The sequence below is a fragment of the Eriocheir sinensis genome, unplaced genomic scaffold (assembly GCF_024679095.1).
Source record: "Eriocheir sinensis breed Jianghai 21 unplaced genomic scaffold, ASM2467909v1 Scaffold702, whole genome shotgun sequence".
Taxonomy (NCBI): Eukaryota; Metazoa; Arthropoda; class Malacostraca; order Decapoda; family Varunidae; genus Eriocheir; species Eriocheir sinensis.
In genome coordinates, this window is record NW_026112057.1 from 6,949 (window position 1) to 33,309 (window position 26,361).

Consider the following 26,361-nt stretch of genomic DNA (forward strand, 5'->3'; position numbering starts at 1 on the left):
TCTATCCTCCTTCTCCTCCCTCTGTTTCTCTGACTCTTCCAGAAGCTTTTCCATTCTCTTTACAGCTTCTTCCACTTTTCTCTTCTGACTTTAGTTCCTGCATTTGTTTTTTCATAATGGTATTCTCTTCCTTCAGCCTCTTCACTTCTGCAAAGATGTTCCCTCCTTCCGAGGCCTCGGCTTCCTCCTTCCCCCTCCTCGGTTCTTCCCTAAAGACACATTTAGTCAAAGAAGAAGAACAAATAAGGAACTGCCGATGAATAGGAAACTCTGGTCACGCTGACTGCTCTTCTGAACTTGCTAACTGCATGCCTCCCCCCTACCGCAGCCCCACTGCACTAGACTTTCTACTAAAGCTCATTCCTTTATTGTCCAAATCCCTTCTGCACAAGTTAACCAGCATCTTCACTCTTTCATCCCTCATGCTGGTAAATTATGGAACAATCTTTCTTATCTGTATTTCCTCCTGCCTACGACTTGAACTCTTTCAATAGGAGGGTATCAGGACACCTCTCCTCCCGAAATTGACCCCTATTTCAGCAACCTCTGGATTCTTTATAGGAGCAGCGAGTAGCGGGCTTTTTTTATTATCGTTTACTTTTTTTTGTGTGCCCTTCAGCTGTCTCCTCTGTTATAAAAAAAAAAAATATATATATATATATATATATATATATATATATATATATATATATATATATATATATATATATATATATATATATATATATATTGCTTAACAAACATAAACTGAATAAACTTTCGCCAAATCCGCACCAATAGGTCAAAATTTGGTGTTGCTACAATGTGTTAACCCTTTCCTTGCTAAGTGCTTGCAACAAGACTATCTCCCTCAGGTGCGCTCGGGCACCCCAGTGGGGGAAGGGGATCTCTTTTAACCCTTTCCTTGCTAAGTGCTTGCAACAAGACTATCTCCCTCAGGTGCGCTCGGGCACCCCAGTGGGGGAAGGGGATCTCTTTTAACCCTTTCCTTGCTAAGCGCTTGCAACAAGACTATCTCCCTCAGGTGCTCGGGCACCCCAGTGGGGGAAGGGGATCTCTTTTAACCCTTTCCTTGCTAAGCGCTTGCAACAAGACTATCTCCCTCAGGTGCGCTCGGGCACCCCAGTGGGGGAAGGGGATCTCTTTTAACCCTTTCCTTGCTAAGTGCTTGCAACAAGACTATCTCCCTCAGGTGCGCTCGGGCACCCCAGCGGGGGAAGGGGATCTCTTTTAACCCTTTCCTTGCTAAGTGCTTGCAACAAGACTATCTCCCTCAGGTGCGCTCGGGCACCCCAGAGGGGGAAGGGGATCTCTTTTAACCCTTTCCTTGCTAATATCTCCCTCAGGTGCGCTCGGGCACCCCAGTGGGGGAAGGGGATCTCTTTTAACCCTTTCCTTGCTAAGTGCTCGTAATGAGACTATCTCCCTCAGGTGCGCTCGGGCACCCCAGTGGGGGAAGGGGATCTCTTTTAACCCTTTCCTTGCTAAGTGCTTGCAACAAGACTATCTCCCTCAGGTGCGCTCGGGCACCCCAGTGGGGGAAGGGGATCTCTGTTAACCCTTTCCGTGCTAAGTGCTCTTGCAACAAGCATTTCTCCCTCAGGTGCGCTCGGGCACCCCAGTGGGGGAAAGGGATCTCTTTTAACCCTTTCCTTGCTAAGCGCTTGCAACAAGACTATCTCCCTCAGGTGCGCTCGGGCACCCCAGTGGGGGAAAGGGATCTCTTTTAACCCTTTCCTTGCTAAGTGCTTGCAACAAGACTATCTCCCTCAGGTGCGCTCGGGCACCCCAGTGGGGGAAGGGGATCTCTTTTAACCCTTTCCTTGCTAAGTGCTTGCAACAAGACTATCTCCCTCAGGTGCGCTCGGGCACCCCAGTGAAGGAAGGGGATCTCTTTTAACCCTTTCCTTGCTAAGCGCTTGCAACAAGACTATCCCCTCAGGTGCGCTCGGGCACCCCAGAGGGGGAAGGGGATCTCTTTTAACCCTTTCCTTGCTAAGCGCTTGCAACAAGACTATCTCCCTCAGGTGCGCTCGGGCACCCCAGTGGGGGAAGGGGATCTCTTTTAACCCTTTCCTTGCTAAGCGCTTGCAACAAGACTATCTCCCTCAGGTGCGCTCGGGCACCCCAGTGGGGGAAGGGGATCTCTTTTAACCCTTTCCTTGCTAAGCGCTTGCAACAAGACTATCCCCTCAGGTGCGCTCGGGCACCCCAGCGGGGGAAGGGGATCTCTTTTAACCCTTTCCTTGCTAAGTGCTCGTAATGAGACTATCCCCTCAGGTGCGCTCGGGCACCCCAGTGGGGGAAGGGGATCTCTTTTAACCCTTTCCTTGCTAAGCGCTTGCAACAAGACTATCTCCCTCAGGTGCGCTCGGGCACCCCAGTGGGGGACGGGGATCTCTTTTAACCCTTTCCTTGCTAAGGGCGTGCAACACGACTAACCCCCTCAGGTGCGCTCGGGCACCCCAGTGGGGAAGGGATCTCTTTAACCCTTTCCTTGCTAAGCGCTTGCAACAAGACTATCTCCCTCAGGTGCTCGGGCACCCCAGTTTGGGAAGTGGATCTCTTTTAACCCTTTCCTTGCTAAGCGCTTGCAACAAGACTATCTCCCTCAGGTGCGCTCGGGCACCCCAGTGGGGGAAGGGGATCTCTTTTAACCCTTTCCTTGCTAAGCGCTTGCAACAAGACTATCTCCCTCAGGTGCGCTCGGGCACCCCAGTGGGGGAAGGGGATCTCTTTTAACCCTTTCCTTGCTAAGTGCTTGCAACAAGACTATCTCCCTCAGGTGCGCTCGGGCACCCCAGTGGGGGAAGGGGATCTCTTTTAACCCTTTCCTTGCTAAGCGCTTGCAACAAGACTATCTCCCTCAGGTGCGCTCGGGCACCCCAGTGGGGGAAGGGGATCTCTTTTAACCCTTTCCTTGCTAAGCGCTTGCAACAAGACTATCTCCCTCAGGTGCGCTCGGGCACCCCAGTGGGGGAAGGGAATCTCTTTTAACCCTTTCCTTGCTAAGCGCTTGCAACAAGACTATCTCCCTCAGGTGCGCTCGGGCACCCCAGTGGGAAGGGATCTCTTTAACCCTTTCCTTGCTAAGCGCTGGCAACAAGACTATCTCCCTCATGTGCTCTGGCACCCCAGTGGGGGAAGGGGATCTCTTTTAACCCTTTCCTTGCTAAGCGCTTGCAACAAGACTATCTCCCTCAGGTGCGCTCGGGCACCCCAGTGGGGAGGGGATCTCTTTTAACCCTTTCCTTGCTAAGCGCTTGCAACAAGACTATCTCCCTCAGGTGCGCTCGGGCACCCCAGTGGGGGAAGGGGATCTCGTTTAACCCTTTCCTTGCTAAGCGCTTGCAACAAGACTATCTCCCTCAGGTGCGCTCGGGCACCCCAGTGGGGGAAGGGGATCTCTTTTAACCCTTTCCTTGCTAAGTGCTTGCAACAAGACTATCTCCCTCAGGTGCGCTCGGGCACCCCAGTGGGGGAAGGGGATCTCTTTTAACCCTTTCCTTGCTAAGTGCTCGTAATGAGACTATCTCCCTCAGGTGCGCTCGGGCACCCCAGTGGGGGAAGGGGATCTCTTTTAACCCTTTCCTTGCTAAGCGCTTGCAACAAGACTATCTCCCTCAGGTGCGCTCGGGCACCCCAGTGGGGGAAGGGGATCTCTTTTAACCCTTTCCTTGCTAAGTGCTCGTAATGAGACTATCTCCCTCAGGTGCGCTCGGGCACCCCAGTGGGGGAAGGGGATCTCTTTTAACCCTTTCCTTGCTAAGCGCTCGTAATGAGACTATCTCCCTCAGGTGCGCTCGGGCACCCCAGTGGGGGAAGGGGATCTCTTTTAACCCTTTCCTTGCTAAGCGCTTGCAACAAGACTATCTCCCTCAGGTGCGCTCGGGCACCCCAGTGGGGGAAGGGGATCTCTTTTAACCCTTTCCTTGCTAAGCGCTCGTAATGAGACTATCTCCCTCAGGTGCGCTCGGGCACCCCAGTGGGGGAAGGGGATCTCTTTTAACCCTTTCCTTGCTAAGCGCTTGCAACAAGACTATCTCCCTCAGGTGCGCTCGGGCACCCCAGTGGGGGAAGGGGATCTCTTTTAACCCTTTCCTTGCTAAGCGCTTGCAACAAGACTATCTCCCTCAGGTGCGCTCGGGCCCCCCCTTGTGGGAATTGGATCTCTTTTAACCCTTTCCTTGCTAAGCGCTAGCAACAAGACTATCCCCTCAGGTGCGCTCGGGCACCCCAGTGGGGAAGGGATCTCTTTTAACCCTTTCCTTGCTAAGCGCTTGCAACAAGACTATCCCCTCAGGTGTGCTCGGGCACCCCAGTGGGGGAAGGGGATCTCTTTTAACCCTTTCCTTGCTAAGCGCTTGCAACAAGACTATCCCCTCAGGTGCGCTCGGGCACCCCAGTGGGGGAAGGGGATCTCTTTTAACCCTTTCCTTGCTAAGCGCTTGCAACAAGACTATCTCCCTCAGGTGCGCTCGGGCACCCCAGTGGGGGAAGGGGATCTCTTTTAACCCTTTCCTTGCTAAGCGCTTGCAACAAGACTATCTCCCTCAGGTGCGCTCGGGCACCCCAGTGGGGGAGGGGATCTCTTTAACCCTTTCCTTGCTAAGCGTTTGCAACAAGACTAACTCGCTCCGGTGCGCTCGGGCTCCCGAGCGGGGGTATGGGATCTCGTTTAAACCTTTCCTTGCTAAGCGCTTGCAACAAGACTATCTCCCTCAGGTGCGCTCGGGCACCCCAGTGGGGGAAAGGGATCTCTTTTAACCCTTTCCTTGCTAAGTGCTTTAACAAGACTATCTCCCTCAGGTGCTCGGGCACCCCAGTGGGGAAGGGATCTCTTTTAACCCTTTCATTGCTAAGCGCTTGCAACAAGACTATCTCCCTCAGGTGCTCGGGCACCCCAGCGGGGAAGGGATCTCTTTAACCCTTTCCTTGCTAAGCGCTGCAACAAGACTATCTCCCTCAGGTGCGCTCGGGCACCCCAGTGGGGAAGGGATCTCTTTAACCCTTTCCTTGCTAAGCGCTTGCAACAAGACTATCTCCCTCAGGTGCTCGGGCACCCCAGTGGGGAAGGGATCTCTTTTAACCCTTGCCTTGCTAAGCGCTTGCAACAAGACTATCTCCCTCAGGTGCTCGGGCACCCCAGTGGGGAAGGGATCTCTTTAACCCTTTCCTTGCTAAGCGCTTGCAACAAGAATATCCCCTCAGGTGCGCTCGGGCACCCCAGGGGGGGAAAGGGATCTCTTTTAACCCTTTCCTTGCTAAGCGCTTGCAACAAGACTATCTCCCTCAGGTGCGCTCGGGCACCCCAGTGGGGGAAGGGGATCTCTTTTAACCCTTTCCTTGCTAAGTGCTTGTAATGAGACTATCTCCCTCAGGTGCGCTCGGGCACCCCAGTGGGGGAAAAGGATCTCTTTTAACCCTTTCCTTGCTAAGCGCTTGCAACAAGACTATCTCCCTCAGGTGCGCTCGGGCACCCCAGTGGGGAAGGGATCTCTTTTAACCCTTTCCTTGCTAAGCTTGCAACAAGACTATCTCCCTCAGGTGCTCGGGCACCCCAGTGGGGAAGGGATCTCTTTTAACCCTTTCCTTGCTAAGCGCTTGCAACAAGACTATCTCCCTCAGGTGCGCTCGGGCACCCCAGTGGGGGAAGGGGATCTCTTTTAACCCTTTCCTTGCTAAGCGCTTGCAACAAGACTATCTCCCTCAGGTGCTCGGGCACCCCAGTGGGGAAGGGGATCTCTTTAACCCTTTCCTTGCTAAGCTTGCAACAAGACTATCTCCCTCAGGTGCGCTCGGGCACCCCAGTGGGGAAGGGATCTCTTTTAACCCTTTCCTTGCTAAGCGCTTGCAACAAGACTATCTCCCTCAGGTGCGCTCGGGCACCCCAGTGGGGAAGGGATCTCTTTTAACCCTTTCCTTGCTAAGCGCTTGCAACAAGACTATCTCCCTCAGGTGCGCTCGGGCACCCCAGTGGGGAAGGGATCTCTTTAACCCTTTCCTTGCTAAGCGCTTGCAACAAGACTATCTCCCTCAGGTGCGCTCGGGCACCCCAGTGGGGAAGGGATCTCTTTTAACCCTTTCCTTGCTAAGCGCTTGCAACAAGACTATCTCCCTCAGGTGCGCTCGGGCACCCCAGTGGGGAAGGGATCTCTTTTAACCCTTTCCTTGCTAAGCGCTTGCAACAAGACTATCTCCCTCAGGTGCTCGGGCACCCCAGTGGGAAGGGGATCTCTTTAACCCTTTCCTTGCTAAGCGCTTGCAACAAGACTATCTCCCTCAGGTGCTCGGGCACCCCAGTGGGGAAGGGATCTCTTTTAATCCTTTCCTTGCTAAGCGCTTGCAACAAGACTATCTCCCTCAGGTGCGCTCGGGCACCCCAGTGGGGAAGGGATCTCTTTAACCCTTTCCTTGCTAAGCGCTTGCAACAAGACTATCTCCCTCAGGTGCTCGGGCACCCCAGCGGGGGAAGGGAATCTCTTTTAACCCTTTCCTTGCTAAGCGCTTGCAACAAGACTATCTCCCTCAGGTGCGCTCGGGCACCCCAGCGGGGGAAGGGAATCTCTTTTAACCCTTTCCTTGCTAAGCGCTTGCAACAAGACTATCTCCCTCAGGTGCTCGGGCACCCCAGGGGAAGGGATCTTTTAACCCTTTCCTTGCTAAGTTCTTGCAACAAGACTATCTCCCTCAGGTGCGCTCGGGCACCCCAGCGGGGGAAGGGGATCTCTTTTAACCCTTTCCTTGCTAAGCGCTTGCAACAAGACTATCTCCCTCAGGTGCGCTCGGGCACCCCAGCGGGGGAAGGGGATCTCTTTTAACCCTTTCCTTGCTAAGCGCTTGCAACAAGACTATCTCCCTCAGGTGCGCTCGGGCACCCCAGTGGGGGAAGGAGATCTCTTTTAACCCTTTCCTTGCTAAGCGCTTGCAACAAGACTATATCCCTCAGGTGCGCTCGGGCACCCCAGCGGGGGAAGGGGATCTCTTTTAACCCTTTCCTTGCTAAGTGCTTGCAACAAGACTATCTCCCTCAGGTGCGCTCGGGCACCCCAGTGGGGGAAGGGGATCTCTTTTAACCCTTTCCTTGCTAAGCGCTTGCAACAAGACTATCTCCCTCAGGTGCGCTCGGGCACCCCAGTGGGGGAAGGGGATCTCTTTTAACCCTTTCCTTGCTAAGCGCTTGCAACAAGACTATCTCCCTCAGGTGCGCTCGGGCACCCCAGTGGGGGAAGGGGATCTCTTTTAACCCTTTCCTTGCTAAGCGCTTGCAACAAGACTATCTCCCTCAGGTGCGCTCGGGCACCCCAGGGGGGAAGGGATCTCTTTTAACCCTTTCCTTGCTAAGCGCTTGCAACAAGACTATCTCCCTCAGGTGCGCTCGGGCACCCCAGTGGGGAAGGGATCTCTTTTAACCCTTTCCTTGCTAAGCGCTTGCAACAAGACTATCTCCCTCAGGTGCGCTCGGGCACCCCAGTGGGGGAAAAGGATCTCTTTTAACCCTTTCCTTGCTAAGCGCTTGCAACAAGACTATCTCCCTCAGGTGCTCGGGCACCCCAGCGGGAAGGGATCTCTTTAACCCTTTCCTTGCTAAGCGCTTGCAACAAGACTATCTCCCTCAGGTGCTCGGGCACCCCAGTGGGAAGGGGATCTCTTTAACCCTTTCCTTGCTAAGCGCTTGCAACAAGACTATCTCCCTCAGGTGCTCGGGCACCCCAGCGGGAAGGGATCTCTCAACCCTTTCCTTGCTAAGCGCTTGCAACAAGACTATCTCCCTCAGGTGCGCTCGGGCACCCCAGCGGGGGAAGGGGATCTCTTTTAACCCTTTCCTTGCTAAGCGCTTGCAACAAGACTATCTCCCTCAGGTGCGCTCGGGCACCCCAGCGGGGGAAGGGGATCTCTTTTAACCCTTTCCTTGCTAAGCGCTTGCAACAAGACTATCTCCCTCAGGTGCGCTCGGGCACCCCAGCGGGGGAAGGGGATCTCTTTTAACCCTTTCCTTGCTAAGCGCTTGCAACAAGACTATCTCCCTCAGGTGCGCTCGGGCACCCCAGTGGGGGAAGGGGATCTCTTTTAACCCTTTCCTTGCTAAGCGCTTGCAACAAGACTATCTCCCTCAGGTGCGCTCGGGCACCCCAGTGGGGGAAGGGGATCTCTTAACCCTTTCCTTGCTAAGCGCTTGCAACAAGACTATCTCCCTCAGGTGCGCTCGGGCACCACAGTGGGGAAGGGATATCTTTTAACCCTTTCCTTGCTAAGCGCTCGCAAACAGACTATCTCCCTCAGGTGCGCTCGGGCACCCCAGTGGGGAAGGGATCTCTTTTAACCCTTTCCTTGCTAAGTGCTCTTGCAAGACTATCTCCCTCAGGTGCTCGGGCACCCCAGTGGGAAGGGATCTCTTTAACCCTTTCCTTGCTAAGCGCTTGCAACAAGACTATCTCCCTCAGGTGCGCTCGGGCACCCCAGTGGGGAAGGGTATCTCTTTAACCCTTTCCTTGCTAAGCGCTTGCAACAAGACTATCTCCCTCAGGTGCGCTCGGGCACCCCAGTGGGGAAGGGATCTCTTTTAACCCTTTCCTTGCTAAGCGCTTGCAACAAGACTATCTCCCTCAGGTGCGCTCGGGCACCCCAGTGGGGAAGGGATCTCTTTTAACCCTTTCCTTGCTAAGCGCTTGCAACAAGACTATCTCCCTCAGGTGCGCTCGGGCACCCCAGTGGGGAAGGGATCTCTTTTAACCCTTTCCTTGCTAAGCGCTTGCAACAAGACTATATCCCTCAGGTGCTCGGGCACCCCAGTGGGGGAAGGGGATCTCTTTTAACCCTTTCCTTGCTAAGCGCTTGCAACAAGACTATCTCCCTCAGGTGCGCTCGGGCACCCCAGTGGGGGACGGGGATCTCTTTTAACCCTTTCCTTGCTAAGCGCTTGCAACAAGACTATCTCCCTCAGGTGTGCTCGGGCACCCCAGTGGGGGAAGGGGATCTCTTTTAACCCTTTCCTTGCTAAGCGCTTGCAACAAGACTATCTCCCTCAGGTGCGCTGGCACCCCAGTGGGGAAGGGATCTCTTTAACCCTTTCCTTGCTAAGCGCTTGCAACAAGACTATCTCCCTCAGGTGCGCTCGGGCACCCCAGTGGGGGAAAGGGATCTCTTTTAACCCTTTCCTTGCTAAGCGCTTGCAACAAGACTATCTCCCTCAGGTGCGCTCGGGCACCCCAGTGGGGGAAAGGGATCTCTTTTAACCCTTTCCTTGCTAAGCGCTTGCAACAAGACTATCTCCCTCAGGTGCGCTCGGGCACCCCAGTGGGGGAAGGGGATCTCTTTTAACCCTTTCCTTGCTAAGCGCTTGCAACAAGACTATCTCCCTCAGGTGCGCTCGGGCACCCCAGTGGGGGAAGGGGATCTCTTTTAACCCTTTCCTTGCTAAGCGCTTGCAACAAGACTATCTCCCTCAGGTGCGCTCGGGCACCCCAGTGGGGGAAGGGGATCTCTTTTAACCCTTTCCTTGCTAAGCGCTTGCAACAAGACTATCTCCCTCAGGTGCGCTCGGGCACCCCAGTGGGGAAGGGATCTCTTTTAACCCTTTCCTTGCTAAGCGCTTGCAACAAGACTATCTCCCTCAGGTGCGCTCGGGCACCCCAGCGGGGACGGGATCTCTTTTAACCCTTTCCTTGCTAAGCGCTTGCAACAAGACTATCTCCCTCAGGTGCGCTCGGGCACCCCAGTGGGGAAGGGATCTCTTTTAACCCTTTCCTTGCTAAGCGCTTGCAACAAGACTATCTCCCTCAGGTGCTCGGGCACCCCAGTGGGGAAGGGATCTCTTTTAACCCTTTCCTTGCTAAGCGCTTGCAACAAGACTATCTCCCTCAGGTGCTCGGGCACCCCAGTGGGGAAGGGATCTCTTTTAACCCTTTCCTTGCTAAGCGCTTGCAACAAGACTATCTCCCTCAGGTGCGCTCGGGCACCCCAGTGGGGGAAGGGGATCTCTTAACCCTTTCCTTGCTAAGCTTGCAACAAGACTATCTCCCTCAGGTGCGCTCGGGCACCCCAGTGGGGGAAGGGGATCTCTTTTAACCCTTTCCTTGCTAAGCGCTTGCAACAAGACTATCTCCCTCAGGTGCGCTCGGGCACCCCAGTGGGGGAAGGGGATCTCTTTTAACCCTTTCCTTGCTAAGCGCTTGCAACAAGACTATCCCCTCAGGTGCGCTCGGGCACCCCAGTGGGGGAAGGGGATCTCTTTTAACCCTTTCCTTGCTAAGCGCTTGCAACAAGACTATCTCCCTCAGGTGCGCTCGGGCACCCCACGGGGGGACGGTGATCTCTTTTAACCCTTTCCTTGCTAAGCGCTTGCAACAAGACTATCTCCCTCAGGTGCGCTCGGGCACCCCAGTGGGGGAAGGGGATCTCTTTTAACCCTTTCCTTGCTAAGCGCTTGCAACAAGACTATCTCCCTCAGGTGCGCTCGGGCACCCCAGTGGGGGAAGGGAATCTCTTTTAACCCTTTCCTTGCTAAGCGCTTGCAACAAGACTATCTCCCTCAGGTGCGCTCGGGCACCCCAGTGGGGGAAGGGGATCTCTTTTAACCCTTTCCTTGCTAAGCGCTTGCAACAAGACTATCTCCCTCAGGTGCGCTCGGGCACCCCAGTGGGAAGGGATCTCTTTTAACCCTTTCCTTGCTAAGCGCTTGCAACAAGACTATCTCCCTCAGGTGCGCGGGCACCCAGTGGGGAAGGGGATCTCTTTTAACCCTTTCCTTGCTAAGCGCTTGCAACAAGACTATCTCCCTCAGTTGCTCGGGCACCCCAGTGGGGAAGGGATCTCTTTTAACCCTTTCCTTGCTAAGCGCTTGCTACAAGACTATCTCCCTCAGGTGCTCGGGCACCCCAGTGGGAAGGGATCTATTTTAACCCTTTCCTTGCTAAGCGCTTGCAACAAGACTAACTCCCTCCGGAGCGCTCGGGCACCCCAGTTGGGGAACGGGATCTCTTTTAACCCTTTCCTTGCTAAGGGCTTGGAAACAGACTATCTCCCTCAGGTGCGCTCGGGCACCCCAGTGGGGGAAGGGGATCTCTTTTAACCCTTTCCTTGCTAAGCGCTTGCAACAAGACTATCTCCCTCAGGTGCGCTCGGGCACCCCAGGGGGGGACGGGGATCTCTTTTAACCCTTTCCTTGCTAAGCGCTTGCAACAAGACTATCTCCCTCAGGTGCGCTCGGGCACCCCAGTGGGGGAAGGGGATCTCTTTTAACCCTTTCCTTGCTAAGCGCTTGCAACAAGACTATCTCCCTCAGGTGCGCTCGGGCACCCCAGTGGGGGAAGGGGATCTCTTTTAACCCTTTCCTTGCTAAGTGCTTGCAACAAGACTATCTCCCTCAGGTGCGCTCGGGCACCCCAGTGGGGGAAGGGGATCTCTTTTAACCCTTTCCTTGCTAAGCGCTTGCAACAAGACTATCTCCCTCAGGTGCGCTCGGGCACAACAGTTTGGGAAGGTGATATCTTTTAAACCTTTCCTTGCTAAGAGATTGCAACAAGACTATCTCCCTCAGGTGCTCGGGCACCCCAGTGGGGGAAAGGGATCTCTTTTAACCCTTTCCTTGCTAAGCGCTTGCAACAAGACTATCTCCCTCAGGTGCTCGGGCACCCCAGTGGGGTATGGGTATCTCTTTTAACCCTTTCCTTGCTAAGCGCTTGCAACAAGACTATCTCCCTCAGGTGCGCTCGGGCACCCCAGTGGGGAAGGGATCTCTTTTAACCCTTTCCTTGCTAAGCTTGCAACAAGACTATCTCCCTCAGGTGCGCTCGGGCACCCCAGTGGGAAGGGATCTCTTTTAACCCTTTTCTTGCTAAGTGCTTGCAACAAGACTATCTCCCTCAGGTGCTCGGGCACCCCAGTGGGAAGGGATCTCTTTTAACCCATTCCTTGCTAAGCGCTTGCAACACGACTATCGCCCTCAGGTGCGCTCGGGCACCACAGTGGGAAGGGATCTCTTTTAACCCTTTCCTTGCTAAGCGCTTGCAACAAGACTATCTCCCTCAGGTGCGCTCGGGCACCCCAGTGGGGAAGGGGATCTCTTTAACCCTTTCCTTGCTAAGCGCTTGCAACAAGACTATCTCCCTCAGGTGCTCGGGCACCCCAGTGGGGAAGGGATCTCTTTTAACCCTTTCCTTGCTAAGCGCTTGCAACAAGACTATCTCCCTCAGGTGCGCTCAGGCACCCCAGTGGGGAAGGGATCTCTTTAACCCTTTCCTTGCTAAGCGCTTGCAACAAGACTATCTCCCTCAGGTGCGCTCGGGCACCCCAGTGGGGAAGGGATCTCTTTAACCCTTTCCTTGCTAAGCGCTTGCAACAAGACTATCTCCCTCAGGTGCGCTCGGGCACCCCAGTGGGGAAGGGATCTCTTTAACCCTTTCCTTGCTAAGCGCTTGCAACAAGACTATCTCCCTCAGGTGCGCTGGCACCCCAGTGGGGAAGGGGATCTCTTTAACCCTTTCATTGCTAAGCGCTTGCAACAAGACTATCACCTCAGGTGCGCTCGGCACCCCAGCGGGAAGGGGATCTCTTTAACCCTTTCCTTGCTAAGCGCTTGCAACAAGACTATCTCCCTCAGGTGCGCGGGCACCCCAGTGGGGAAGGGATCTCTTTAACCCTTTCCTTGCTAAGCGCTTGCAACAAGACTATCTCCTCAGGTGCGCTGGCACCCCAGTGGGGGAAGGGGATCTCTTTTAACCCTTTCCTTGCTAAGTGCTTGCAACAAGACTATCTCCCTCAGGTGCGCTCGGGCACCCCAGTGGGGGAAGGGGATCTCTTTAACCCTTTCCTTGCTAAGCGCTTAACAAGACTATCTCCCTCAGGTGCGCTCAGGCACCCCAGTGGGGAAGGGATCTCTTTAACCCTTTCCTTGCTAAGCGCTTGCAACAAGACTATCTCCCTCAGGCGCGCTCGGGCACCCCAGTGGGGGAAGGGGATCTCTTAACCCTTTCCTTGCTAAGCGCTTGCAACAAGACTATCTCCCTCAGGTGCGCTCGGGCACCCCAGTGGGGGAAGGGGATCTCTTTTAACCCTTTCCTTGCTAAGCGCTTGCAACAAGACTATCTCCCTCAGGTGCGCTCGGGCACCCCAGTGGGGGAAGGGGATCACTTAACACTATCCATGCTAAGCGCTTGCAACAAGACTATCTCCCTCAGGTGCGCTCAGGCACCCCAGTGGGGAAGGGATCTCTTTAACCCTTTCCTTGCTAAGCGCTTGCAACAAGACTATCTCCCTCAGGTGCGCTCGGGCACCCCAGTGGGGGAAGGGGATCTCTTTAACCCTTTCCTTGCTAAGCGCTTGCAACAAGACTATCTCCCTCAGGTGCGCTGGCACCCCAGTGGGAAGGGATCTCTTTAACCCTTTCCTTGCTAAGCGCTTGCAACAAGACTATCTCCCTCAGGTGCGCTCGGGCACCCCAGTGGGGGAAGGGGATCTCTTAACCCTTTCCTTGCTAAGCGCTTGCAACAAGACTATCTCCCTCAGGTGCGCTCGGGCACCCCAGTGGTAGAAGGGGATCTCTTTTAACCCTTTCCTTGCTAAGCGCTTGCAACAAGACTATCTCCCTCAGGTGCGCTCGGGCACCCCAGTGGGGAAGGGGATCTCTTTAACCCTTTCCTTGCTAAGCGCTTGCAACAAGACTATCACCATCAGGTGCGCTGGCACCCCAGTGGGGAAGGGATCTCTTTAACCCTTTCCTTGCTAGGCGCTTGCAACAAGACTATCCCCTCAGGTGCGCTCGGCACCCCAGTGGGGAAGGGGATCTCTTTTAACCCTTTCCTTGCTAAGCGCTTGCAACAAGACTATCTCCCTCAGGTGCGCTCGGGCACCCCAGCGGGGGAAGGGGATCTCTCAACCCTTTCCTTGCTAAGCGCTTGCAACAAGACTATCTCCCTCAGGTGCGCTCGGGCACCCCAGTGGGGGAAGGGGATCTCTTTTAACCCTTTCCTTGCTAAGCGCTTGCAACAAGACTATCCCCTCAGGTGCGCTGGCACCCCAGTGGGGAAGGGATCTCTTTAACCCTTTCCTTGCTAAGCGCTTGCAACAAGACTATCTCCCTCAGGTGCGCTCGGGCACCCCAGGGGGGAAGGGATCTCTTTTAACCCTTTCCTTGCTAAGCGCTTGCAACAAGACTATCTCCCTCAGGTGCGCTCTGGCACCCCAGTGGGGAAGGGATCTCTTTAACCCTTTCCTTGCTAAGCGCTTGCAACAAGACTATCTCCCTCAGGTGCGCTCGGCACCCCAGTGGGGAAGGGATCTCTTTAACCCTTTCCTTGCTAAGAGCTTGCAACAAGACTATCTCCCTCAGGTGCGCTCGGGCACCCCCGAGTGGGAAGGGGATCTCTTTAACCCTTTCCTTGCTAAGCGCTTGCAACAAGACTATCTCCCTCAGGTGCGCACGGGCACCCCATCGGTGTAAGGGGATCTCTATTAACACTTTCCATGCTAAGATCTTGCAACAAGACTATCTCCCTCTGGTGCGGTCGGGCACCCCAGTGGGGAAGGGATCTCTTTAACCCTTGCCTTGCTAAGCGCTTGCAACAAGACTATCTCCCTCAGGTGCGCTCGGCACCCCAGTGGGGAAGGGATCTCTTTAACCCTTTCCTTGCTAAGCGCTTGAAACAAGACTATCTCCCTCAGGTGCGCTGGCACCCCAGTGGGGGAAGGGATCTCTTTAACCCTTTCCTTGCTAAGCGCTTGCAACAAGACTATCTCCCTCAGGTGCGCTTCGGCACCCCAGTGGGGAAGGGATCTTTTAACCCTTTACTTTCTAAGCGCTTGCAACAAGACTATCTCCCTCAGGTGCGCTCAGGCACCCCAGTGGGGAAGGGGATCTCTTTAACCCTTTCCTTGCTAAGCGCTTGCAACAAGACTATCTCCCTCAGGTGCGCTCGGGCACCCCAGTGGGGAAGGGATCTCTTTAACCCTTTCCTTGCTAAGCGCTTGCAACAAGACTATCTCCCTCAGGTGCGCTCGGGCACCCCAGTGGGGAAGGGATCTCTTTTAACCCTTTCCTTGCTAAGCGCTTGCAACAAGACTATCTCCCTCAGGTGCGCTCGGGCACCCCAGTGGGGAAGGGATCTCTTTAACCCTTTCCTTGCTAAGTGCTTGCAATGAGACTATCTCCCTCAGGTGCGCTCGGCACCCCAGTGGGGGAAGGGATCTCTTTAACCCTTTCCTTGCTAAGCGCTTGCAACAAGACTATCTCCCTCAGGTGCGCTCGGGCACCCCAGTGGGGAAGGGATCTTTTAACCCTTTCCTTGCTAAGCGCTTGCAACAAGACTATCTCCCTCAGGTGCGCTCGGGCACCCCAGTGGGGGAAGGGGATCTCTTTACCCTTTACGTGCTAAGCGCTTGCAACAAGACTATCTCCCTCAGGTGCGCTCGGGCACCCCAGTGGGGGAAGGGGATATCTATTAACCCTTTCCTTGCTAAGTGCTAGCAATGAGACTATCTCCCTCAGGTGCGCTCGGGCACCCCAGTGGGGGAAAAGGATCTCTTTTAACCCTTTCCTTGCTAAGCGCTTGCAACAAGACTATCCCCTCAGGCGCGCTCGGCACCCCAGTGGGGAAGGGATCTCTTTAACCCTTTCCTTGCTAAGCGCTTGCAACAAGACTATCTCCCTCAGGTGCGCTCGGGCACCCCAGTGGGGGAAGGGGATCAAGGATAACCCTTTACTTGCTAATCGCTTGCAACAAGACTATCTCCCTCAGGTGCGCTCGGGCACCCCCGCGGGGGAATGGCATCTCTTTTAACCCTTTCCTTGCTAAGCGCTTGCAACAAGACTATCCCCTCAGGTGCGCTCGGGCACCCCAGTGGGGGAAGGGATCTCTTTAACCCTTTCCTTGCTAAGCGCTTGCAACAAGACTATCTCCCTCAGGTGCGCTGGCACCCCAGTGGGGAAGGGGATCTCTTTAACCCTTTCCTTGCTAAGCGCTTGCAACAAGACTATCTCCCTCAGGTGCGCTCGGGCACCCCAGGGGGGGAAGGGGATCTCTTTTAACCCTTTCCTTGCTAAGCTTGCACCAAGACTATCTCCCTAATGTGCGCTCGGGCACCCCTGTTGTGTAAGGGGATCTCTTTTACACCTTTCATTTCTAAGCGCTTGCAACAAGACTATCTCCCTCAGGTGCGCTGGCACCCCAGTGGGGAAGGGATCTTTTAACCCTTTCCTTGCTAAGCGCTTGCAACAAGACTATCTCCCTCAGGTGCGCTCGGGCACCCCAGTGGGGGAAGGGGATCTCTTTTAACCCGTTCCTTGCTAAGCGCTTGCAACAAGACTATCTCCCTCAGGTGCGCTCGGGCACCCCAGTGGGGGAAGGGGATCTCTTTTACCCCTGTCTTTGCTAAGCGCTTGCAACAAGACTATCTCCCTCAGGTGCGCTGGCACCCCAGTGGGAAGGGATCTCTTTAACCCTTTCCTTGCTAAGCGCTTGCAACAAGACTATCTCCTCAGGTGCGCTGGCACCCCAGTGGGGGAAGGGATCTCTTTAACCCTTTCCTTGCTAAGCGCTTGCAACAAGACTATCTCCCTCAGGTGCGCTCGGGCACCCCAGTGGGGAAGGGATCTCTTTTAACCCTTTCCTTGCTAAGTGCTTGCAACAAGACTATCTCCCTCAGGTGCGCTCGGGCACCCCAGTGGGGGAAGGAGATCTCTTTAACCCTTTCCTTGCTAAGCGCTTGCAACAAGACTATCTCCCTCAGGTGCGCTCGGGCACCCCAGTGGGGAAGGGATCTCTTTAACCCTTTCCTTGCTAAGCGCTTGCAACAAGACTATCTCCCTCAGGTGCGCTGGCACCCCAGTGGGGAAGGGATCTTTTAACCCTTTCCTTGCTAAGCTTGCAACAAGACTATCTCCCTCAGGTGCGCTGGCACCCCAGTGGGGGAAGGGATCTCTTTAACCCTTTCCTTGCTAAGCTTGCAACAAGACTATCTCCCTCAGGTGCGCTCGGGCACCCCAGTGGGGAAGGGATCTCTTTTAACCCTTTCCTTGCTAAGCGCTTGCAACAAGACTATCTCCCTCAGGTGCGCTCGGGCACCCCAGCGGGGGAAGGGGATCTCTCAACCCTTTCCTTGCTAAGCGCTTGCAACAAGACTATCTCCCTCAGGTGCGCTCGGGCACCCCAGTGGGGAAGGGATCTCTTTAACCCTTTCCTTGCTAAGCTTGCAACAAGAATATCCCCTCAGGTGCGCTCGGGCACCCCAGTGGGGGAACGGGATCTCTTTTAACCCTTTCCTTGCTAAGCGCTTGCAACAAGACTATCTCCCTCAGGCGCGCTGGCACCCCAGTGGGGGAAGGGATCTCTTTAACCCTTTCCTTGCTAAGCGCTTGCAACAAGACTATCTCCCTCAGGTGCGCTGGCACCCCAGTGGGGAAGGGATCTCTTTAACCCTTTCCTTGCTAAGCGCTAGCAAATAGACTATCTCCCTCCGGTGCGCTCCCGCACCCCAGTGGGGGAAGGGGATCTCTTTTAACCCTTTCCTTGCTAAGCGCTTGCAACAAGACTATCCCCTCAGGTGCGCTCGGGCACCCCAGTGGGGGAAGGGGATCTCTTTTAACCCTTTCCGTGCTAAGCGCTTGCAACAAGACTATCTCCCTCAGGTGCGCTGGCACCCCAGTGGGGAAGGGGATCTTTTAACCCTTTCCATGCTAAGCGCTTGCAACAAGACTATCTCCCTCAGGTGCGCTCGGGCACACCAGTGGGGGTAGGGGATCTCTGTTAACCGTTTCCTTGCTAAGTGCTTGCAACAAGACTATCTCCCTCAGGTGCGCTCGGGCACCCCAGTGGGGGAAGGGGATCTCTTTTAACCCTTTCCTTGCTAAGCGCTTGCAACAAGACTATCTCCCTCAGGTGCGCTCGGGCACCCCAGTGGGGGAAAGGGATCTCTTTAACCCTTTCCTTGCTAAGCGCTTGCAACAAGACTATCGCCTCAGGTGCGCTCAGGCACCCCAGTGGGGAAGGGATCTTTTAACCCTTTCCTTGCTAAGCGCTCGAAATTAGACTATCTCCCTCAGGTGCGCTCGGCACCCCAGTGGGGGAAGGGGATCTCTTTTAACCCTTTCCTTGCTAAGCGCTTGCAACAAGACTATCTCCCTCAGGTGCGCTGGCACCCCAGTGGGGAAGGGATCTCTTTAACCCTTTCCTTGCTAAGCGCTTGCAACAAGACTATCTCCCTCAGGTGCGCTCGGGCACCCCAGTGGGGGAAGGGGATCTCTTTAACCCTTTCCTTGCTAAGCGCTTGCAACAAGACTATCTCCTCAGGTGCGCTGGCACCCCAGTGGGGGAAGGGATCTCTTTAACCCTTTCCTTGCTAAGCGCTTGCAACAAGACTATCTCCTCAGGTGCGCTGGCACCCCAGTGGGAAGGGGATCTCTTTAACCCTTTCCTTGCTAAGCGCTTGCAACAAGACTATCTCCCTCAGGTGCGCTCAGGCACCCCAGTGGGGAAGGGATCTCTTTAACCCTTTCCTTGCTAAGCGCTTGCAACAAGACTATCTCCCTCAGGTGCGCTGGCACCCCAGTGGGGAAGGGATCTCTTTAACCCTTTCCTTGCTAAGCGCTTGCAACAAGACTATCTCCCTCAGGTGCGCTCGGCACCCCAGTGGGGAAGGGATCTCTTTAACCCTTTCCTTGCTAAGCGCTTGCAACAAGACTATCTCCCTCAGGTGCGCTCGGGCACCCCAGTGGGGGAAGGGGCTCTCTTTTAACCCTTTCCTTGCTAAGCGCTTGCAACAAGACTATTCCCTCAGGTGCGCTCGGGCACCCCAGTGGGGAAGGGATCTCTTTAACCCTTTCCTTGCTAAGCGCTAACAAGACTATCTCCTCAGGTGCGCTGGCACCCCAGTGGGGAAGGGGATCTCTTTAACCCTTTCCTTGCTAAGCGCTTGCAACAAGACTATCCCCTCAGGTGCGCTCGGGCACCCCAGTGGGGAAGGGATCTCTTTAACCCTTTCCTTGCTAAGCGCTTGCAACAAGACTATCTCCCTCAGGTGCGCTCAGGCACCCCAGTGGGGGAAGGGATCTCTTTTAACCCTTTCCTTGCTAAGTGCTTGCAACAAGACTATCTCCCTCAGGTGCGCTGGCACCCCAGTGGGGAAGGGGATCTCTTTAACCCTTTCCTTGCTAAGCGCTTGCAACAAGACTATCTCCTCAGGTGCGCTGGCACCCCAGTGGGGAAGGGGATCTCTTTAACCCTTTCCTTGCTAAGCGCTTGCAACAAGCCTATCTCCCTCAGGTGCGCTCGGGCACCCCAGTGGGGAAGGGATCTCTTTAACCCTTTCCTTGCTAAGCGCTTGCAACAAGACTATCTCCCTCAGGTGCGCTCGGGCACCCCAGGGGGGAAGGGATCTCTTTAACCCTTTCCTTGCTAAGCGCTTGCAACAAGACTATCTCCCTCAGGTGCGCTCAGGCACCCCAGTGGGAAAGGGATCTCTTTTAACCCTTTCCTTGCTAAGCGCTTGCAACAAGACTATCCCCTCAGGTGCGCTCGGGCACCCCAGTGGGGGAAGGGGATCTCTTTTAACCCTTTCCTTGCTAAGCGCTTGCAACAAGACTATCACCTCAGGTGCGCTCGGGCACCCCAGTGGTGAAGCGGATCTCTTTAACCCTTTCCTTGCTAAGCGCTTGCAACAAGACTATCTCCCTCAGGTGCGCTCTGGCACCCCAGGGGGAAGGGATCTCTTTAACCCTTTCCTTGCTAAGCGCTTGCAACAAGACTATCTCCTCAGGTGCGCTCGGGCACCCCAGTGGGGGAAGGGGATCTCTTTTAACCCTTTCCTTGCTAAGCGCTTGCAACAAGACTATCTCCCTCAGGTGCGCTCGGGCACCCCAGTGGGGGAAGGGGATCTCTTTTAACCCTTTCCTTGCTAAGCGCTTGCAACAAGACTATCCCCTCAGGTGCGCTCGGGCACCCCAGTGGGGGAAGGGGATCTCTTTTAACCCTTTCCTTGCTAAGCGCTTGCAACAAGACTATCTCCCTCAGGTGCGCTCGGGCACCCCAGCGGGGGAAGGGGATCTCTTTTAACCCTTTCCTTGCTAAGCGTTGCAACAAGACTATCTCCCTCAGGTGCGCTCGGGCACCCCAGTGGGGGAAGGGGATCTCTTTTAACCCTTTCCTTGCTAAGCGCTTGCAACAAGACTATCTCCCTCAGGTGCGCTCGGCACCCCAGTGGGAAGGGATCTCTTTAACCCTTTCCTTGCTAAGCGCTGCAACAAGACTATCTCCCTCAGGTGCGCTTCGGGCACCCCAGTGGGGAAGGGGATCTCTTTAACCCTTTCCTTGCTAAGCGCTTGCAAGACTATCTCCCTCAGGTGCGCTTGGCACCCCAGTGGGAAGGGATCTCTTTAACCCTTCCCTGCTAAGCGCTTGCAACAAGAATAACTCCCTCAGGCGCGCTCGGGCACCCCAGTGGGGAAGGGGATCTCTTTAACCCTTTCCTTGCTAAGCTGCAACAAGACTATCTCCTCAGGTGCGCTCGGGCACCCCAGTGGGGAAGGGATCTTTTAACTATTTCATTGCTATGCGCTTGCAACAAGACTATCTCCTCAGGTGCGCTGGCACCCCAGTGGGGAAGGGATCTCTTTAACCCTTTCCTTGCTAAGCGCTTGCAACAAGACTATCTCCCTCAGGTGCGCTGGCACCCCAGTGGGGGAAGGGATCTCTTTAACCCTTTCCTTGCTAAGCGCTTGCAACAAGACTATCTCCCTCAGGTGCGCTGGCACCCCAGTGGGGAAGGGATCTCTTTAACCCTTTCCTTGCTAAGCGCTTGCAACAAGACTATCTCCTCAGGTGCGCTGGCACCCCAGTGGGGAAGGGATCTCTTTAACCCTTTCCTTGCTAAGCGCTTGCAACAAGACTATCTCCTCAGGTGCGCTCTGGCACCCCAGTGGGGAAGGGGATCTCTTTAACCCTTTCCTTGCTAAGCGCTTGCAACAAGACTATCTCCCTCAGGTGCGCCGGGCACCCCAGTGGGGAAGGGATCTCTTTAACCCTTTCCTTGCTAAGCGCTTGCAACAAGACTATCTCCCTCAGGTGCGCTCGGCACCCCAGTGGGGAAGGGATCTCTTTAACCCTTTCCTTGCTAAGCGCTTGCAACAAGACTATCTCCTCAGGTGCGCTGGCACCCCAGTGGGGAAGGGGATCTCTTTAACCCTTTCCTTGCTAAGCGCTTGCAACAAGACTATCTCCCCAGGTGCGCTCTGGCACCCCAGTGGGGAAGGGATCTCTTTAACCCTTTCCTTGCTAAGTGCTAACAAGACTATCTCCCTCAGGTGCGCTCGGGCACCCCAGTGGGGAAGGGATCTCTTTAACCCTTTCCTTGCTAAGCGCTTGCAACAAGACTATCTCCCTCAGGTGCGCTGGCACCCCAGTGGGAAGGGGATCTTTAACCCTTTCCTTGCTAAGCGCTTGCAACAAGACTATCCCCTCAGGTGCGCTCGGGCACCCCAGTGGGGAAGGGATCTCTTTAACCCTTTCCTTGCTAAGCGCTTGCAACAAGACTATCTCCCTCAGGTGCGCTCGGGAACCCCAGTGGGGAAGGGATCTTTTAACCCTTTCCTTGCTAAGCGCTTGCAACAAGACTATCTCCCTCAGTTGCGCTCTGGCACCCCAGTGGGGAAGGGATCTCTTTAACCCTTTCCTTGCTAAGCGCTTGCAACAAGACTATCTCCCTCAGGTGCGCTGGCACCCCAGTGGGGGAAGGATCTTTTAACCCTTTCCTTGCTAAGCGCTTGCAACAAGACTATCTCCCTCAGGTGCGCTGGCACCCCAGTGGGGGAAGGGGATCTCTTTAACCCTTTCCTTGCTAAGCGCTTGCAACAAGACTATCTCCCTCAGGTGCGCTGGCACCCCAGTGGGGAAGGGATCTCTTTAACCCTTTCCTTGCTAAGCGCTTGCAACAAGACTATCTCCCTCAGGTGCGCTCGGGCACCCCAGTGGGGAAGGGATCTCTTTAACCCTTTCCTTGCTAAGCTTGCAACAAGACTATCTCCCTCAGGTGCGCTGGCACCCCAGTGGGGAAGGGATCTCTTTAACCCTTTCCTTGCTGTCTCTCAAGTATATTGGCATTTCTTTCTGTCAAGGTATGACTTATGTAAACTGGTAAATGGCTCCTCAAGTCCCTTCCAACTGTTTCTTTCTCCTATAATTCCTTTCCCTTCTGTCTCTCTCCAGCATATGACCACAGATGTTGCGCCGACTAAACCAGACTTTCCAACTGTTCCTTCTCCTATAATTCCTTCCTCTGTCTCTCTCCGCATATGACCACAGATGTTGCTCATTAAACCAAACTTTCCAACTGTTCCTTCTGCTATAATTCCTTCCCTCCTGTCTCTCTCCGGCATATGACCACAGATGTTGCGCTGACTAAACCAAATCTTTCCAAATGTTCTTTCTCCTATAATTCCTTCCCCTTCTGTCTCTCTCCGGCATATGACCACAGATGTGCCCACTGCTTCCACCAAACCAAACTTTCCAACTGTTCCCTTCTCCTATAATTCCTTCCCTTCTGTCTCTCTCCGCATATGACCACAGATGTTGCGCTGACTAAAACCAAACTTTCAACTGTTTCTCCTATAATTCCTTCCCTTCTGTCTCTCTCCGGCATATACCACAGATGTTGCTCACTAAATCAAACTTTCCAACTGTTCCTTCTCCTATAATTCCTTCCCTTCTGTCTCTCTCCGGCATAAGGACCACAGATGTTGCGCCGACTAAACCAAACTTTCCAACTGTTCTTCTCCTATAATTCTTCCCTTCTGTCTCTCTCCGTATATGACCACAGATGTTGCGCCGACTAAACCAAACTTCCAACTGTTCTCCTATAATTCCTTCCCCGTTCTGTCTCTCTCCTGATTATGACCACAGATGTTGCGCTGACTAAACCAAACTTTCAACTGTTCCTTCTCCTATAATTCCTTCCTTCTGTCTCTCTCCATATGACCACAGATGTTAAGTTAAACCAAACTTTCCAACTATTCCTCCCCATAATTCCTTCCTTCTGTTCTCTCTCCTGCATATGACCACAGATGTTGCGCTGACTAAACCAAACTTTCCAACTGTTCCTTCTATAATTCTTCCCTTCTGTCTCTCTCCGGCATATGACCACAGATGTTATGCCGACTAAACCAAACTTTCCAACTGTTCCTTCATAATTCCTTCCTTCTGTCTCTCTCCGGCATATGACCACAGATGTTGCGCCCACTGATCTAAACCAAACTTTCCAACTGTTCCTTCTCCTATAATTCCTTCCTTCTGTCTCTCTCCGGCATATGACCACAGATGTTGTTGCCACTAAACCAAACTTTCCAACTGTTCCTTCTCCTATAATTCCTTCCTTCTGTCTCTCTCCGGCATATGACCACAGATGTTGCGCTGACTAAACCAAACTTTCCAACTGTTCCCTTCTCCTATAATTCCTTCCCTTCTGTCTCTCTCCGCATATGACCACAGATGTTGCGCCGACTAAACCAAACTTTCCAACTGTTCCTTCTCCTATAATTCCTTCCCTTCTGTCTCTCTCCTGCATATGACCACATATGAAGCGCCGACTAAAACAAACTATCCAACTGTTCAATTCTCCTATAATTCTTCCCTTCTCTCTCTCTCCGGTATATGACCACAGATGTTGCGCCCACTAAACCAAAATTTCCAACCGATCCTCTCCTATAATTCCTTCCTTCTGTCTCTCTCCGGCATATGACCACAGATGTTACTAAAACCAAACTTTCCAACTGTTCCCTTTCTCCTATAATTCCTTCCTCTGTCTCTCTCCGCATATGACCACAGATGTTGCGCTGACTAAACCAAACTTTCCAACTGTTCTTCTCCTATAATTCCTTCCCTTCTGTCTCTCTCCGCATATGACCACAGATGTTTTTCAGCACTTCACTAAACCAGATTCTCCAGACTGTTCAACGCCCTTCTCCTTTCCTCTATAATTCCTTCTCTGTCCCACTTCTCTGGTTTTCCTCCGCATATGACCACAGATGTTTCACTAAACCAAACTTCCAATTGCCTTCTATAATTCCTTCCTCTCCAATCACCCTTCCTACCTTCCTTATTCCTTCTCCTATAATTCCTTCCCCTCCTGTCTCTCTCTCATATGACCACAGATGTTGCCGACTAAACCAAACTTTCCAACTGTTCCCTTCTCCTATAATTCTTCCCCTCTGTCTCTCTCCTGCATATGACCACAGATGTTACGCCCACTAAACCAAACTTTCCAACTGTTCCTTCTCCTATAATTCCTTCCTTCTGTCTCTCGCATATGACCACAGATGTTATGCTGACTAAACCAAACTTTCCAACTTTTCCTTTGGGAATCTGTGGCTTGTGATTCTCCAAGATTACATTTTCATTGAACTGTAGCCACTTTTGTTCCATTTCTGTGGCTTGAGGTGTTCTTGTAGAAATCCACAGTCAAGGAGTTAACGCTGCCTGACTTACAGATCGATGGCCCTCAGGATCTCCAGCCATTGAAATCAGCAAAGAGGTCTACAATTTCGCTACTGCTGGGCCAAGTATGGAGTTGGATTCTGGAGCCTGGCTCTGGGATTATTCATCAGGCAGGTCAGGAATCACAGCTGTTACTTCATTTGTTTATATTTTTCACAAGAGAGGAGACAGCTCAGGGCAACAAAATACCCCACTTATATGTGCTTGGGGACTTTACAGTTCACAGCAGAATTGTTTCCCTAAAAGTCATCTCAAAACCTCCTTGTTGAAGTGCAGAGATTTTATTCCTTCATATATATGTTACAGGAAGATTGTGAAACTAGGAATTTCGTGAACCTCTAAAACTTTCAGGGAATTCGTGAAATTACTGTTTCACTTAGGGACTTCATGAAATTACTGAAATATCTAGGGATTTGATGTGTTTACTGAAATGATAATACAGTTATTTCATGAAATCCCTGATGATAGTAAATGCTTCATGAAACTACTAAAATATTATAGGGATTTGATGTATTTACTGAAATGATAATACAGTTATTTCATGAAATCCCTGATGATTGTAAATACATAGAATAACAGAAGATTTATTTTGAAATTTTATTCATAAATCATCATATCATAAAAATCATGTATAAAATCAAGTACAATGTATTAGTATAACATTCATGTTATTTTAGAATAGACTGACTCAGCATGCTCTACCGTCCCTGTGTTTAGCTGTGGCTGTGTTTCAAAAGCAATCTGAAACAAACAAACAAACAAACTGAATAAACAAACTGTGTAAAGTTCAAGTAACAAACTGTGTAAAGTTCAAGTAACAAACTGTGTAAAGTTCAAGTAACAAACTGTGTAAAGTTCAAGTAACAAACTGTGTAAAGTTCAAGTAACAAACTGTGTAAAGTTCAAGTAACAAACTGTGTAAAGTTCAAGTGATGATCAAAAGTAGCCTTGTTAGGTTAATTGTGTTAATGTGTGTTATGCCAAACTTGCAGTCAAACTTTGGGTTAAGAGAGAGAGAGAGAGAGAGAAAGGCAAACACAATCACTTACAGCTAACACTGGCCTTTAATAGTAAGTTGTAACCCTCCACCACACAGCACCACACGCACACCTGTTCACTGGGCAGCACATCATTACCTACACTGACAGGTCCAGAAGCAAGTTTTGGAACCACTGAAGTTCCGATTCTAGAAGCAAGTTTTGGAACCACTGAAGTTCCGATTCTAGAAGCAAGTTTTGGAACCACTGAAGTTCCGATTCTAGAAGCAAGTTTTGGAACCACTGAAGTTCCGATTCTAGAAGCAAGTTTTCCAACCACTGAAGTTCCGATTCTAGAAGCAAGTTTTGGAACCACTGAAGTTCCAATTCTAGAAGCAAGTTTTCGAGCCACTGAAGTTCCAATTCTAGAAGCAAGTTTTGGAACCACTGAAGTTCCAATTCTAGAAGCAAGTTTTGGAACCACTGAAGTTCCGATTCTAGAAGCAAGTTTTCCAACCACTGAAGTTCCGATTCTAGAAGCAAGTTTTCCAACCACTGAAGTTCCAATTCTAGAAGCAAGTTTTGGAACCACTGAAGTTCCGATTCTAGAAGCAAGTTTTGGAACCACTGAAGTTCCGATTCTAGAAGCAAGTTTTCCAACCACTGAAGTTCCAATTCTAGAAGCAAGTTTTCCAACCACTGAAGTTCAAATTCTAGAAGCAAGTTTTGGAACCACTGAAGTTCCGATTCTAGAAGCGAGTTTTCCAACCACTGAAGTTCTGATTCTAGAAGCAAGTTTTGGAACCACTGAAGTTCCAATTCTAGAAGCAAGTTTTGGAACCACTCAGAACCACGTTCCAATTCTAGAAGCAAGTTTGGAACCACTGAAGTTCCGATTCTAGAAGCAA

At 52.7% G+C, this 26,361-nt stretch overlaps 1 long non-coding RNA gene across 41 annotated transcripts; it reads left to right on the top strand.

Annotated features, from left to right (window-relative positions):
* The first annotated feature begins 802 nt into the window (after nucleotides 1–802).
* Nucleotides 803–20,063, top strand: LOC126994000 (uncharacterized). 41 transcript variants are annotated; one of them, XR_007748657.1, is made up of 6 exons: nucleotides 803–939; nucleotides 1,108–1,277; nucleotides 1,943–2,280; nucleotides 3,373–3,967; nucleotides 6,695–6,864; nucleotides 7,778–8,187. It is a non-coding gene; the product is annotated as an uncharacterized LOC126994000 (long non-coding RNA). The 41 variants fall into 41 exon arrangements; XR_007748680.1 differs by lacking the exon at nucleotides 803–939 and adding an exon at nucleotides 20,004–20,063 and having other exon boundaries at nucleotides 1,032–1,277; nucleotides 7,778–8,032; XR_007748679.1 differs by lacking the exon at nucleotides 803–939 and adding an exon at nucleotides 11,285–11,461 and having other exon boundaries at nucleotides 1,032–1,277; nucleotides 7,778–8,032.
* Nucleotides 20,064–26,361: the final 6,298 nt, after the last annotated feature.